Source organism: Lepidothrix coronata, unplaced genomic scaffold (genome assembly GCF_001604755.1).
Source record: "Lepidothrix coronata isolate B3197 unplaced genomic scaffold, Lepidothrix_coronata-1.0 Scaffold71, whole genome shotgun sequence".
Classification (NCBI taxonomy): domain Eukaryota; kingdom Metazoa; phylum Chordata; class Aves; order Passeriformes; family Pipridae; genus Lepidothrix; species Lepidothrix coronata.
This window is the reverse complement of record NW_016690251.1, coordinates 2,419,195-2,434,441: the sequence shown is the minus strand read 5'-3', so window position 1 is coordinate 2,434,441 and position 15,247 is coordinate 2,419,195. Positions and strand designations below refer to the sequence as shown.

The following is a 15,247-nucleotide window of genomic DNA, read 5'->3' as shown; positions in this document are numbered from 1 at the left end:
GGGGGCAGAGAAAATGAAGCTAAATTACGCAGATCCCGAAGGCACAGCAAGTGTGCTACATCACTTGTGAGCATGACTAGAACTGAAAATGAATCACAGCCTTGTTAGACACTGTATGTGTCAGTGCATGTGGGCAGAAATATCATTCAGCGAGAGAGAGAAAAAGACAGAGAGACTACATCTTTTAAAGTGTGCTGGTCCCACTGAAATCGTTGTAGTATTTAACCTAATGGGTGAGAGCTGGGAAACAGTGGGACAGCTGCTCTAGGATACTTTACCTCGTCAATTTTTATTCCTTTCTGAAAGTTCAAAAGGAGTCCAGACCTCTCAGCAGTGGCATCTCTTTTCTAAACCAGAAAAGGCTGTAACTGTGAGTTCAGGTTTGCACCCACTGCCAAGGACTTTGTAATACAACCACCAACTATTCTGGGCTCAATTTGAGTGTGGAGTTGCTTCAGCCTGTGTGTTTACTGTGCATTAGGAAGCAAATTTGATTTGCTCTTCCTGTAAACTTTTGATGGTGCACGTGCACACGAACACACAGCTACACACATGTGCACACTGAGCCAGTTCACATATTCCAGCTACAAAAATCCATTCTGGAACTGCAACCCTGGTTCTTGCAGCTGTATAATTCAAACAAGACTAATTTCTAAAATGGAAATTGGTTTTACAGGTAGGTTGCAATGTGGCAGAGCCACATCAGGTGATTTGACGGAGAGATGCAGGAATCAGCTGGCCACTAAAATCTGCTATATCCCTGCTTGTGTTCCAGAAAATGCCACAAATGATAGCAACGTTCCTCAAGAAGCTCTCCCACCTCCTGCAGGGACCTACCCATGGCAGCTAACTGGCAACAGCCATCTTAAAATTCCCTCCTTGGCACACCAAAACCACACTTTTTCAAAGCCAGATGGAATTAACCATTGTATTCTTTCAGGGAATTTGATTGAGCATTTTTGGGTGTTGTGCTTGGTGTCTGTGCTCAGTCATTGGCCCATGATGTAACTTAAAAGCTGATGATTCTAGACACTAACCTGAGTTTTTAAAAAGTGGCTGGAGATGTGTGGTTTCTCCTTCATCCCCCTCCCACAGACCAGGTGCTTTGTATTTTCTGAACATAAAGTGGTTTCTGAACGTTGTGAAGGATGTAAACTGTTTGCAGCTGAGAACACAACAGTGCACCTACCCCTGCAAAAAAAAAAAAGGAGGGGGGGAATATAACCCCCCCCACCATCCTGGTCATCATGTGGCATTCCTAGATTGTCCTTACTTATTAAATGAAATAGGAAAAATAGGAATGGCTTGTGATTTTCCTACTCTTAATGTAACTTTTTCTGGGGAGAAAGGCAAGGAAGGGATCCATACTCGCGACAAGTTAAAAATAAGTTTTAATTACTTAGAGTAAGAACATGTTCTGAAAAGTAAAGATTTTGGACTTAATGTGCATGGAACAAAAGGCCGTTGTGAGCTATGTACGAGAGTTGCTGCGAGTTTGTATTCTGCCCTTTTTTTCTGTGGGAGTTATTTCCTGTTGTTGACTAGAGTTCTTTATTTAGAACCACCTAGCTACTGAATGACGGCTCGCTTGCAAGAAGAAAAAGTGTGATTAAAATTTTGCTAGGGCTTATTCCAAGATCTCCCCACTTCCATTTATTTAGGGGGAATCTTTGCTAAATGAAAGGAAGGAGAGTTCAAAACAACAAATGCATTTCCTTCTCGTTATTTTGCCCACATCGGCCGTGGCAGCGCGGAGGAAAAAAGCTGTTGGGAGCCTGAGGTCTTTCACCTAAACATCTCATGGAAGGCAGTGTTTCTCCAACAGAAGTGGTTTGGGTTAGGTTGTTCTGGTTTTAAAACCAAAAGAAACCCATGAAATGCCAGGTCTCCCTTTTTGCTGGTAGGAGCAATGCACCGATGTTCTTTCTGTGAACCCCACAACTCGAGTAAGGAGTGAGCACTTGCACTTTCCCAGCTGCTCAGACGAGAAAGCGTTTCCTTTGAAGAGTGCTGCCAGCAAACAGAGGTTTCTATGTGCTAACCTGCTTGGGAATAGTACTTGGATATGTGTGTGGAGTCAAATTATCAGCACTTTGACACCTGCTTAACTCCTTTTGTTCTTATGGCAGGGACTGAACATCCAGTAAGAGTAAAGGAGAATTGGCAGAAGAGCAGATTCAGGGGAAAAGAAAAAAGAAAAAAAAGATTTAACCTGAAAGATAACACTATTGTTGTAGTAGGTAAGCAAGCAAAGCAAGTGGGGTTTATTAGGACTTTTTTGCTTAGCAGGAATCACACTAGGAATGTCCCTTGGGTGTGGATGATTAGAAAATGCACTGGGGCATGAGGGATAGCAGATGGACAATCAGCCCTCCTTGGCTTGGCTGGCCCCTCGCTGTGAGCCTCTTGCAGAGGGTGCCTGTTTCTGCCCAGTTATTACAAATAGGCTGGTGCCTTTCTCTGCAGTACCTGGCTTGGTGGGCAGGTCCTTCACTCCACAGGCAGGAGTTATGGCTCAGGACAGTCATTGGCATCTTTCCTTCCACAAATGAATGTGGTAGAAACTGGCTTGTAAAGCTGAACCTCTGTAGGAAGTTGGATTTGTGTGGAAGAGAGGCGTTTAGGAGCCTTCTGGCCATCCCTTTTTTTTGTGGTTGGGAGAAGCAGCAGGGGAAGGCTCAGTGATACACCTCATGTTATTTTCTTCTCCTGCTGCTGTCCGGAGAATGTCCTGGACTCAGTAGCAGCACCATCAGTGGGGATAAAGCTCTTCCTCCTTGTTTCTTGGATCTACTCCTTTTCCTTTACTCATTCCCCTCTGTAATCCCATCAGGTCTGTTTTGTTCCCTCACCAAGCCTAAAATTTAAAAGAAACGAAAAAAAAAAGGGAGAATTATTGCTTTTTTTGAGAGAGCTGCTTAGCTGCTTACGGCTGTCACAGAGGGAGCAGAATGCCACATGAAGCATCTTCTTCCCTAGCTCCATGCCATCCTTGCCTACGACATCTCTCTTTTTTTTCCCCTATTTTTTTTTCCTTTCCACCCCGGCAAATGCCCACACATGCTTTGTCAGATGGGTGTGACCAGGCAGGAGAGCTGCCTCTCCCCTCTTCCAGACCCCCTGCCACATTTCAAGGACATTAGCACCCCAGAGACACCGTGGGAGGAAGAAATAGAGTGTTAAGAGGTGCGAAAGGAAGGGCAAGATGGGCTGTGATGATAAATGGTGAATTTTCAGCTTTTTTTCTTTGCCCTGTTGGTAGAACCTAAATGCTGGGTGGGTTTGCAGTGATTTAGTGTTTCATCTTTGCTTCAGAATACTAATTAGGTGTAAACCCTTTTTAGCCTTTGGCTAATGGTCACTAAAAATGAACAGCTTCCTTTAAAGTGAAAGAACATAAAAAAAGGTTACAGGAGAACCTAAATTAATTTGTGCAGTTCCTTTTTTCTTCAGAAATATAAAATGTGTTTCTGACCGTTACAGGGGTGGTTTTAGGTACAGAGTTAAGAAATACAGACATGACCCACAGTCTGTTTACCTGCACATACAGTATGAGCTTCTGCTGACTCTTAGATGTGCAAGCACTAGGGAATGTAGAGAGACAAAATGAATCATTACCACAGGCATAGTCACTAAAAGCATCTGATGTACCCATTCAGTCTTTTTTTTTTAATCTCCTCTTTGCACACAATCTACGAAATAACACATTTTGTGAAGGGTTAAAACGACTTGTGCATTCACTGCACTGACTCAATGAGTTCAGTTCTATATGATCTTCCATTATTTGTAGAGGAACAGAATGGCAGTGGGAGTTTATGCTGCTACATTTGATGTTCTTGTGCTAGGTTTTTTGCCAGCTCCTTTTTTTTTTTTTTCTTCCTCTTCTAAATTTGGCCCTGCAGATTCAACTTCTGTTTTATTGGGGTTTGTTGGTTTTGGCTTTTTGTTTTTTTCTTTAAAGAAGTGGTGTAGGTCACTCACTGTTTACTTAAAATTAGACCCTCAGAAACCTCTGTCTGAAAGGAGCACAGATAAACATTGTCTGTAAAGAATTTTGCACCTGGGACAGTCAGAGGAAGGATTTATCACTGCAAATTTGAATTACTTTGAAAATACCTCTATCTTATTTGTTAAGCATTCCTTGAATCTAGAGGATCTAAGAAGCTGCAGAAACTAGTTTCAAACAAGAGGCCCAAGCCCCCCAAACTGTGTAGGAGCATTAATATGCTCTACAGGCTGTATTCCAGCCAGCAGAAGCAGCTCTAGAGGTGGGTGCATTCATTTGGATGTTGATGTATTAACTCATGTTTTCATGTAAATAAGGATTGAAATAGGTGGTTGTTGGCTTCTTTTTTTTTTTTTTTTTTCTGGTAATGCATCTGAGCACAAACACATTAAACTCCAGTTGACATGGTTTTAAGTCCTGCATGACATATTGCAGTGCTCTGTAACGGCCTGAGCCACTGTACATGTACACTCCACATCAACATGGTAGCCACGACACCATTTTGGTTGTGCCCTCCCAGCCCCCAACTCATTGCTACTGTGGTACAATGCTTTAATGCAACGAATCTGAGCAGGAACATCCACTTCTAGAAGCCTCCAGTCACCGCACTGGTGGCCTCATTTGGTCTGTCAAGCCTTTGGCAGGGTTGAGCAGTGCCAAACCTATTCCAACTTGCCCATGCAACCAGGCCCCTTTCAGGTTTCAAGAGTGCTTAAGAAGAGTGCAGGGGGCATGTGTGCTCCAGAAATTTATGTCTCCACGTAGAGCTTTGTAGGAGCAGCTTTGCTTCGGAAAAGGTTTGTAGCACGTGCAGCGCACACGGTAATCCAGACCAGTGGAGCTGCTCTCTCCTGGTGACCGAGGAGCAGGTGGCCTGTCAGCACAAGGGACATGGTGGTAACCCCTGTATTAAAGCATGTGTGGCTTGCATGTTTGACAGCCCCATGTTGTCAAGGTTTTCAGGCTCATGTTGGGTTTGTGCTCAAGACTGGTGGGTGGCCCGAAGTCTTCTGGCTTGATTGCAGAGACATCTGTTTACACCAGTGGTTAATTAGGCCTGAAGACTGGCCATCTCTGTATTTTCCCCCACCGTTTCTGTGTTTTTTCTCGATTAGAAGTATTCCCTCCTCAGCTGTAAAACAGAGGCTTTGGTTTTATCTGCAGATTTTTTTCCCTCTTAATCCACTGGCCCCAGTATGAGATGAATATCAGGACAGCAGCATAGCCTCTCTCCAAAAAAGTAACCAAGTGTTCCAGAAAAGAATGACTTGTGCTTTTGATAGAGACTGCAGAGTGAGCACTGAAAGGGAAAGAAAAGCAGCCTAAAATGGTTTAAAACATGGCTCAGTGCAGAGTGCAATTCACTGTGTCACAAGAAGCAAGAATGGAAAGGGGAGACTGTTTTAGGAGCCTGTGTGCCGTACAAACAGCACCAGTGTGAACAGTCTGGCCTGGGCCAGAAATGAAGTACATCATGCAGGTGATGCAGCCTGAATGGGATTTGGGAAAGAACATGGATCTTTATAAAAAGGCAAAAAGATGTGAGAAGACATACAGCAATGGTAGGGAGCCCAAACCCCTGTCAGAGGACAGTCTTTCAGCTGGAGCAATGATGATGCACACCAACAGTCTCCAGAGAACTGGGAGTGCACAGGGAATTACAGAGGGAGGGAGTCATCTCCGTGCATGAGGAATGCAGCAAAACCTCCTCTGACTAAGCCAGCTAATGCACACTGCATTTTTTTTCCTTTCCTGATAATCCTGTTCCATAATATTTCCTTAATAATTTAGTATGTGAAGAGTAGCCCTTTTGAAAAGCATCTAAATCACCAAATCTTACTTTCAGAAGAAACCTTACTACTCTTGTCCTTCACAGGCACTGGGGATTTTTATTAGGCATGGCTATTTGAGAGCTATCTTGGAGTTAAGGGTTGTTTGGTTTTTTCTTAATTACTTAATGAATTTACCATGTGGCACAACCCTTGGTACTGCCAAGCAATAGCTTTCTATTACTAGACTGTACAGGCCCAATCCTGTGTTAACAAAGCCAAAAGCAGTATTTGGGAACTAACGTTGTCATTGAAATCTGTAGGAAGCTTAGAATAACTATAAAAAGGGGGTAGTTTCACTCAGAATATTGGTTCATGAGCTCCCTGTTTTTTTGCATCTCTGTTCATTTTAGCCAAAGAAGATCAACTGCCCAACTGGACATATAATATATGATACTGCATTAGAACTAAGGCTGCATTTGGTCATACTCATTAATTAAACTGATTTCTCCTGTAGGGTTTTTTTTCCTAGAGAACTAACAGAGAATGATAATTAAGCATATTATGCATTCTAGGGAACGGTGTTTCTCCTACTGCCACAAAAACATTAAAGGAGAAAAACATGAACTAAAGCAGAAAATGAAGGGGGGGGGAAGAGAGCTAAAATTGGAGTGAGAAGGGGTGGAGCATTCCTTCCTTCTGTTTTAACCAGCTCCTCTGTGCCTTGGGACGTGTGGGGCAGCCTTGTTACAGTGGAAGAGTTGCGCCAGCAAAAAAAAAAAGGAAAAAAAGCCATTGAAATCCCAAGGAAAGCAGCCCAGCTCATAAGTGTGGGTCACTCCCTGCTCGTGTACAGGTGCAGACTGCAGCAGTGCCGCACCCTGGTTTTTTACTGAGGAGCTTGTTTTTATCTGTGGCTGGGCCTTGCATGAGAAGGGCCCTGCTCTGGAGGGTCAGTACTGACCCCTGAGCTGGCCTGAACGGAGATGGCACGAGGTCCTAGTGGTATTTAATCATGCAGTGTGATCCCTTCTTACCCAGGAGACCCGCGTTGCTTGGTGGGGAGAGCACTGCTCGAGCACTGCGAACGAGCAGCTTTGGCTGTAGGCAGGCCCTTTGTTTAGCTTTTCCCAAGTTACCGGTGCTGAGGGGGTCTTTATTTGCAAAAAGTTGCCTGCTCTGGGGGCAGCATTAGGTATTTACCTGCCAGCTCCTGCGTGCACTAAGGCAAAAACATCCAAGGAGAAAATAAAGTTCTGTTGTACAATTGCCTGATGAAATCTCATAGTACTCGTGTGTGCTGCAATTAGAAAGAAAAAGGCCAAGGATGAAATTAGAAACATAGGAAGCAGTTCACTCCCTCTTTTTTTGAAAAACGTGAGGGATGCCAACATTCCAGCACACCAAACTTTGCTGCTCTTTCCTAATTAGCACGCGTGTTGATGGGCAGAGATTACCTGGCAGTCTGTAGTATTTCTAATGAATTGCCTATGAAGCCCATGTCTCTTGCCCCCTCCCAATCTTTCCAATCTTTGATTTCTGTTCATTTATTTATTTATCTTCAAGGCAGGAGGGGTTTTGAATGATCTTCATGAGACTTGACCTCTTCAATCAGACAGGCTTTGACCATCCTTGCTCAAAGACAACGCTGCACTTAGACTATGCCTGTAGCCCAAGTCAGGTCAGTACTGCTGCAGAAGAACACAGCTTGGTTCCTTCTCTTTTAGCATGTTGTCTTCATCTGTGAGCAGGGCCTGTGTCAAGCCTATGACTGCACAATTACATCTGTGCTGCTGCTCCCCAGGAAGCCCTTGTGTGCATCCTTCAGAAACGGGGATGTGTTTTGGGTGGCTCCTCCTTGCAGACATGCAGACTTCCCCCCCCACTCCTGCAGGCTCTGGAAACCTCTCCACACTTCCTAGCACAGTGTTCTGCAGCTCAGTTGCAGGCTGCTTCTCTGTGCTTACTAACATGTTCAGACAAACTGCGTTTGGGTCTTGCAGGCACCTCCTGGCCAGGTTGCTCCAAAGCTGCAGAGTGGAGTTTCTTGGCCGGAAAGGTCTCGTTAAATCAGCTGCGAGGCCATGTGAGGAGCAGTGGGCAGGAGGAATATTCACCTTGTGTAGCCCAACCTCGTCCCGCCAGGACGGAGCCTCTGCTGTGTGCGGAGCGTAGGAAGGAGCTCTATTCCTATCGACCCGTATCGTGACCTATGCTCAGCTGAGAATGCATCTGAGCGTGGATGCAGGTTGTACTAGTTGTGTCCAGAGGAACAATCTGAGTTACAGCGTGACTATAAACTCCTGCCAAGAAAGGCCTGGGAGAGTTACAGTAGGAAACAGAAGGGGCGGCGAGTTTTGTCTTGTGCTGGTGTAAAATTGGAGCGACCTAACGAAGCCAGAGGCGTTTAAAACTTGGATGACACAGGCTCAGGCTTTTTACTGCCGAGTATAACACGTCGAGATCAGGGCTGTGCATATCGGGCTGCTTATTTAGCAAATGTTTGTGGTCCTGCCTCTGGTGCCGGTGATAGCGCGCACACACCCAGGCACGGGGACTGTAAACCTGCTGCGGACTTTGAGCTCCGGAAGGCAGGCACTGCTCGGCTGGGTGCATCCACAGCGCGATTACGCAAGGCCAGATCCTGCTGTGTTACAAATCCGGCGTAAAGGAGGGCAGAATGTGGCTCTGAAATACAGTGAATCTGACTTGCAAGTTTTACAGATATTCTGGGTGGGTTTTGAGTAGGCAGAGGCCCGCTGAACAGAGGTACCGCTCAGGCCCCTGAAGAAGATGAACCTTCTCCTTTTATTTAGCGATTTTATTATGACTCGTTGCAATTTTGGGAAGAGGCTTGTTTCCCCCAAGCAGAAGGACCAAATTTCAGTGCCTTACTGCTGGAAGGTATCCAGCCAGGGGGAATTCTGGTTTTAATGTTTGCCGGCTCCTGGGCGATTCGCAAATCACTTGTCAAAATTTAGTAAACAGTTCGTGAACTGCTTTGCAGGTCGGTTCAGGGCTACCCCTGTGCTGCAGACACCCGATGAGGGATCTCCTCAAAGGAATGGCTGATAGCACCGGTGGAAGGGGAAGGGTGTGATGAGGCCTCCAAACTGGGAGAGTAAAACGTCAGTTTTTACTGATGCCCTTTCCTCCCAATTAAGTGACTTCAGCAGAGTATTATTTGAAGTGCCTGGTGTTTAAATATCAGTTAGATGAGGATCTTTCCAATTACAATTTTAAGAATCCATAAAATCATCATTTAATCTCCTTTTATTTTGGCAGATTCACTGTTTGAATTGTTTGGAGTTATTTTTCCTTTGTGGATTTTTGTCAGATACAATTTTCAGGTTAAGGAAGCCTTCCTTCTAAAAGTATCCTTCTTTTCCTTTTCGGTTTTCTAACTGAAAACTGAACTTAATTTCTAACAAGACCATCATCTTGATTGATCACAAATCATTACAGATGGTTTTCAGCATAATGCCTAAACGAGTCATGATATTAATGACTAATAATCGACTTTATATTAGGTCTTAAAGCTTTATTGTCCCGAAGTACAACCGGTTCAGTGGAACATGAAAGGCCGGAATGATGCGAGATGCCGCTGGGGCTGCAGCCAAAACTCTAAGGTGTTTGAATCCCCTTTAACAGAGCCGGCTGGGATTACAACCCCTTTCGAAAACACAGTCATTGAGGTGACTTAAAATAATCGTCTTCTTTCCAGGTAGCGCCTGGTGCCGAGCGCTCCCCCCCTGCCCCCAAGTCTTCACGCGCTCGAACATCTCCGTTTGGCCTCATTTTTGTGCTTCGGTGGTATCTGCACAGCCCAAATTAGCAGCGAGGATTCCACGGACGGGGGCCGCTGCCTCCCTGGGCTCCCAGGTGAGCTGCCGGGGCGAGGGGCGGCCGCGAGCGCTCCGGGTTTTATCCCCACTCCCCCAAAGCCCCAGCTCTGCTTGGCCCAGCCGGGGGCTGACCGGGGGTGGTGATGGTGATGGTGGGGGGAATTTTGGGTTGTACCGGGACGACCTGGGGGTCAGCCCCGCTGGCCGAGCCCCGTCCCCTGGCCGGGTCCCCGCCACCGGATAGCGGGGATACTTGTCATATTTGCGGTCGGGGCGCGCTGGCACCATCCTTTGTGCCGGCCCGGCGCTCCCCGGGGAAGCCCCGGCGGCTGCGGGGGCCGTGCCGCCCGCCCGGGGCCGGGGCACGCGTGGGCAGCGCGGGGAGCCGCGGGAGAGGGAGCGGGGGAGGAGGAGGAACGGGGAGGGGGGGAGGGAGGACGGGGGAGGAAGGCCGGGGCCGAGGCGGAGCTTTGACGCGGTCCGGAGGGTGAGGAGCTCGCTGGAGCCGCCCCTGTCGTCAGTGCTGGCGGCAAGTGCTGGGAGCCGGGGCTGGTGCCTCCTCCTCCTCCTCCTTCCCCTCCTTCTTCTCCTCCTCCTCCATTGTATAATGCTGCGTGATCGCAGCCGCCGGGGCAGAGCGGAGGCTTAAATCCTCACGCCGCCTGCTCCTGCCTTCTCCTCCTCCTCTTCCTCCTCCTCCTCCTCTTTTCCTCCTCCTCCGCATCCCACCCGGCCCCTCCCCGGAGCGGCGCGGCGAGGAGCGACATATGGAGCTGCTCTAGGGCGAGAGTTTCCGACCTCCCCCTCTCCATGCTTTAGTTCTCAGGTGGAGCTGCATGTGGTGAGTGGGGCTGGGGGGATGCGGGGGGTGGGGAGGCAGGGGACGGCGACACCCCATCACACCCCCCTCTGGCTTTCCGAGTCATCGGGGCTTGTTTTATCTCTACCTTTAAATTGGTGCCCGGGCAGAGGAGCTCGGGGCGGGGATCCTCCCCCTCTCCTCCGCGGGGGAGGGGGGGCGAACCGTGCTGAGATGAACAGAGGAGGGGAGAGCGGCGGAGTTACCCTTAAAATACGCCCCCTTCCCCGCCGATGCGCGGGGATCCCGGGCCGAAGCAGGTGCGGGGAACTGGAATACACTTTTTTGTCGGGGTGGCCGTGCCGGCCGCGATAGTGCGGCCGGTTGTGCTCTCCAGAGCCGGGCTCCATCCGACGCCAGGGAAGCGGCGCCACCGCGGTAAGTTCTCCCGTGCGCCGGGGACCCCCCGGAGCCGGGGGGCTGCAGCCTCGCCCCGCTTTCCCAGCAGGAGCGGGGGCTTCAGGGAACCCCGAGAAGTGTGTGCCGTGGTGCCGGGAGGGCTAAAGGGGCCTGGGGGGGACTTTCACTCCGCTGTGGCAAAGCTGACATATGGCTGGGCAGGACCCGGCTGGCCCCGCTGCCTGGCCCTTTCAGGGGTTGGTGGTAGGGCAGGGGATTAGCCTGTCTTTTCCCTGAGCGATAGCGCTCATGGGTCTTCCTTGGGAGCACCGCCAGCACGAGAAACGGGCGTCTGGGGGGGCTTTTATGGGCAGGGTGGTTCATCTTTCGGAAGCGGTGGCGAAAAATATATTTATTGGGATTTTCTTCAGGGTGGGTGAGCGCTTGAAAAAAAAGTCTTTTGCGATGCCGCTTTGATTTAGAGCGTTTGCTGCTTTACTCGTGTCGGGATCTGGAAAGATAAGTTCTCCTTAACCATGAAAATAGGAGTACAGTTACCTGCTGTCATTTCTTGCATTTTGTGAAGCACAGCTGGAAAACCCAGGGCCACTTTTGTTAAAAATCTAGGAGGGGGACTGTGTGCTGTCCAGTGGGCCCCTGGGTGGCTGATTTACGGTTATGGGTCTGCTGCCGGTGTAAAATAAAGCAAATCTGCCCGTTTTATCTTCATCCGGTGTGGAGGGGGGGCTGTCAGCTTCTTTACCCGAACTTCAGTGCAGCACGCCAGAGCTGTTGCGTGTGGCGGCGTGTGTTCAGACACATTCAAAGCTCTCGGGAGCAGGAAAGTCCAGACTTTTTCATCTCGTGCCTGGTGCAGTCATCGGGGTGACTCTCGCTGCCGTCAGTGGGTGCTGGATTTGGCCGCCGTAGAACGTACTATTGCTCAAACAACGGTGGGAGGGGGCTTGGCTACCCCAAACACCAGTTTTATGCCTGTGTCTTTCAAATGAGTAAACATTTGCTTATGTGTGTGAGTAGAAATGAGACTTTCTGCCTTTTTATTATGATAATTTTAGGGGTTCATCTGGACAAATGAAGGTGCCCGTGTCTTACGGACTTCTCACAGGGTACAAAATTGACAGAGGCACCTCAGTTTGCATCCAAGTGCACAGGAAGCTTTCACGTGGTGAAACAAACCATAAAAATGAAAACTGTGTTTTCTTAAAAATTGTTGCTGCTTGTACTTATCTTGCTGTAGAAATTAGCCAGTTGATTTAGCAGGGTAAATTGAAAGTAGCCCTCCTGGTTGAAGTTAAAATGTGTACATTTTTACATAATAAGATGGTATCTTTGGAATCTGATTTAACATAATGAACTAGTGGTGGTGGTAGAGATAGGTGGAGGATTAGCAGTTTGTGCTGCCAGACAGGTATCTGAGAGCATGTCCTTGGGAATACTTCCATTGTCCAGGCTAGTATTGCAGCATCTAATGTAACAGCTGGAGATATTCCTCCTTTCCCGACGGATCCTGCTTCCATTTAGGTTGGTAGCAAAAACCACCCACTCCTTTTCTGCAGGAACTGGATTGGACTGCTAACGAATGGAGCTAGACTTTGTGCATATTAAAACACCACTTTGATTTTTGTGTCAAGCTGATTTCTTTTCCTCTGAAGCTGATTGAAAGCAAACAAAAAGAAACTTGATAGCCATAGGTCCTTCAAGTTTTGTCTGCAGATGAAGCAGTCTTAAAGAGCATTAAATACATCTGTAGGTGCTGTTTTATTAGGAGTTGTAGTTGTATTCCTTTGTACACCTGCTTTTTTTTTTGATGGGAAAGATGAAATAATGAATTTTGCAGTGTTTTGGTGGAAATAATAAGTATTCCAGGTGCTTGAGTTGTCTGCCTGAGAGGCATCAAGGAGTTTGAGATAATGTCCTAATAGCGAGGAAAACCTCAAATTTCATATTCTAAAATTGTTTTTGTTTTAGTCTCCATGAAGTACAGCACATTTTATGCGATATCTAGTTTGAAGGGTTTTGCCATCATTTATGCTAGCTGCTTTTATTTTTTCAATAAATATTTCATAGGGAAAACATTTTTTTTTAGGAACTCTTGACTTTTTTCACAGTGATGTAAAGCACTCCTGGCACAGTTCATCTCTGGCAGTGCTAACACTAGACAGGTGATCCAAAATACTTGTGACTATTTTTGCTTTTATGTAACATCTTAAAGTGTAATCTGTCAAACAAGGAGAATGCAGTACTTTGAAAGTGTAAGTAGTCTTCTGGTGATCTACTTCTTATAAGGGGCTGGATAGCAAGAGAGGCACCTTCTTTAACTCAGCTTTATACGTGTAAGTGGCTCGTGAGGGGGCAGCTCCAGTTGCAGTGGTTCCTTAACATGCACACGCGCCCGAATCAGTGCCAGAAACAGCAGCTTTCAGTTACCAAGTCCAAAGATCAGGAGCGTTCCAAAGGAGAGAGCAAGGTCCAGCTTCAATGTAAGCAGGTTGGCACTGAGCACAGATCTTTAGTGTTGATGAATCTTCTGCTAATTAATGGTTTGTGGAAGATGAAGTTTACCAATCTGAGTACAGCACTCATTTTCTTCAGGGGGATATAATTGCATGTTTTCTGCCACTTCTTTTGATTTCTAAACTTTCACCAATCAGAGAAGCTGTGCTGTCGTGAAGAGGTTGCCTGTTTTCTATAAATGGAGAGAGACCCTCAAAGTGTGTTAGTTCTTTATTTCTTCTATAAACAGTCAATTTTTGTGTTTGCTGTAGTGGAAGCTTCAGGTTTGTTCAGCATTACCAAGGCAAACACTATAACAAAAAATAAGATAACAATGCTTGAACTGTTCAACACAAGTGGGGAAAGGAAGCCCTGTAAATGCTGTGCTAACGTTGCTGTTTGATGTGCTGAAGTCAAGCTGAAACTGAAGTCCAAAGCAAATGTGTGGCTGGGAGACAGCAGAGGTTTAGTGGGAGAAACAGGCCTGGATGTGTCACAGGCCCTCTGTCTTAAGGCTGTAGGGTGTTAAATGGGGTGTCACTGTGCAGAACAGAAACAGCACTGCCACGTTTGCTTCACCCATGGCTCCTGATGAACGTGTCAGACGCTGGGTGTCATTGCAAAGTGGCCAGGAGGAGCTGTGAAGATGTGCTGGCTGGGAGATTCCTCCAGCACAGAGGGGATTTTCGGGGTGGGGAAGAGCTGATTTGAGGGGCATTTCCAAGGGAGAGCTGTCTTCAGGGGTGTTGGTACATCTTCAGATAGGGCTTGAAGTTGTGACTAGGAGCAAGAAGGCTTGAAAGGACTGAAAAAAACCTGTCAAGTCACCGGAGAGCAAGTTTTTGGTTTTCACGTGTCCCGTTGAGGGTGGAGGCTCAGCTAGCTCAGGTGAGACAGCAGCCACCACCACATCAAAATGACTGTGGATTCAGGCTGCTGCAGCGATAGTAAAACCATGCCCAGAATCCTGCTTTAGGCAAGTTCAGACCACTGTCCTTCCGAATGAGGGACCTGGTTCAGTACTCTCCCCTGTTTGATACATAAAATCATAGGTGTTGCCATATAATGACTGAAGTTCACAACCTGTATAACATGATCAGTATTTTGAAGAGCAGTGATCTTAGAGAGGAATTTCTCCTTAATATCGCTCTGGAATTGCGTTTTAAGTGGCACTGAATGACATGAGTCTCAGTCTGTGTAATTATTAGGAGCCAAAGCCTGTTTACTTTGCATTCACACCATTAAAATGTATTGGATTTCATCTGACAGCTTGTTTCCAGTGAATTTAGAATAAAAATTGTATTCCTAATGTAGTAGAATACAAAGAGAAAAGTGCAAATGTGGATTGTTTTCTTTTAAATTTATTTTTTTTTTAACTGGGCAGCATATGGAAGTAGCAGAAAAAAGAAGTTCCCTTTTCAAAGGAACCCTGAATTGGTAGAAAGATCTAAACTCGCCCTAAAACATGCTCAGATGATCTGTAACAATTAAAACTGTTTTCTTGATCCCAGATTTTCCATTCCCCTCCAGAAACCCGTGTACTGTTTGATACCAGACTCACCTTTAATGGAAATGTAGCAATTATTATGGCTGTTTTCTTACAGTTTCTTACAGTAGCCTGTAACATTAGTCTTAAAACAACTCTTTCTGTTGTGCCAGGCAGGCAATAAGGTTGAGTGAACTGCACTATAGAAAGAACCACCCATGACTGGAGGTAAACTATGCGGATATATGTTGGGGTGGAGGTTGAAAGGAGCGTGGAGGGCATATTTGAAGCAGACTGTGCAACTGCTATAGCAGGTCTGACTAGTTTGAGATGCCTAAAGGCAGCTTTGTCTTAACTTCAGGTAGCTGCAAAATGAAGTTTTAAATCCTAATTCAGTAATACATCATCATCTTCCGGTGCCTCCACAAA

General features: G+C 46.7%; 1 long non-coding RNA gene across 1 annotated transcript; it reads left to right on the top strand.

Moving 5' to 3' along the window:
• Positions 1 to 2,216: 2,216 nt before the first annotated feature.
• LOC108499194 lies at positions 2,217 to 9,651 on the top strand. The gene is made up of 3 exons (XR_001875457.1): positions 2,217 to 2,240; positions 7,342 to 7,456; positions 9,500 to 9,651. It is a non-coding gene; the product is annotated as an uncharacterized LOC108499194 (long non-coding RNA).
• Positions 9,652 to 15,247: the final 5,596 nt, after the last annotated feature.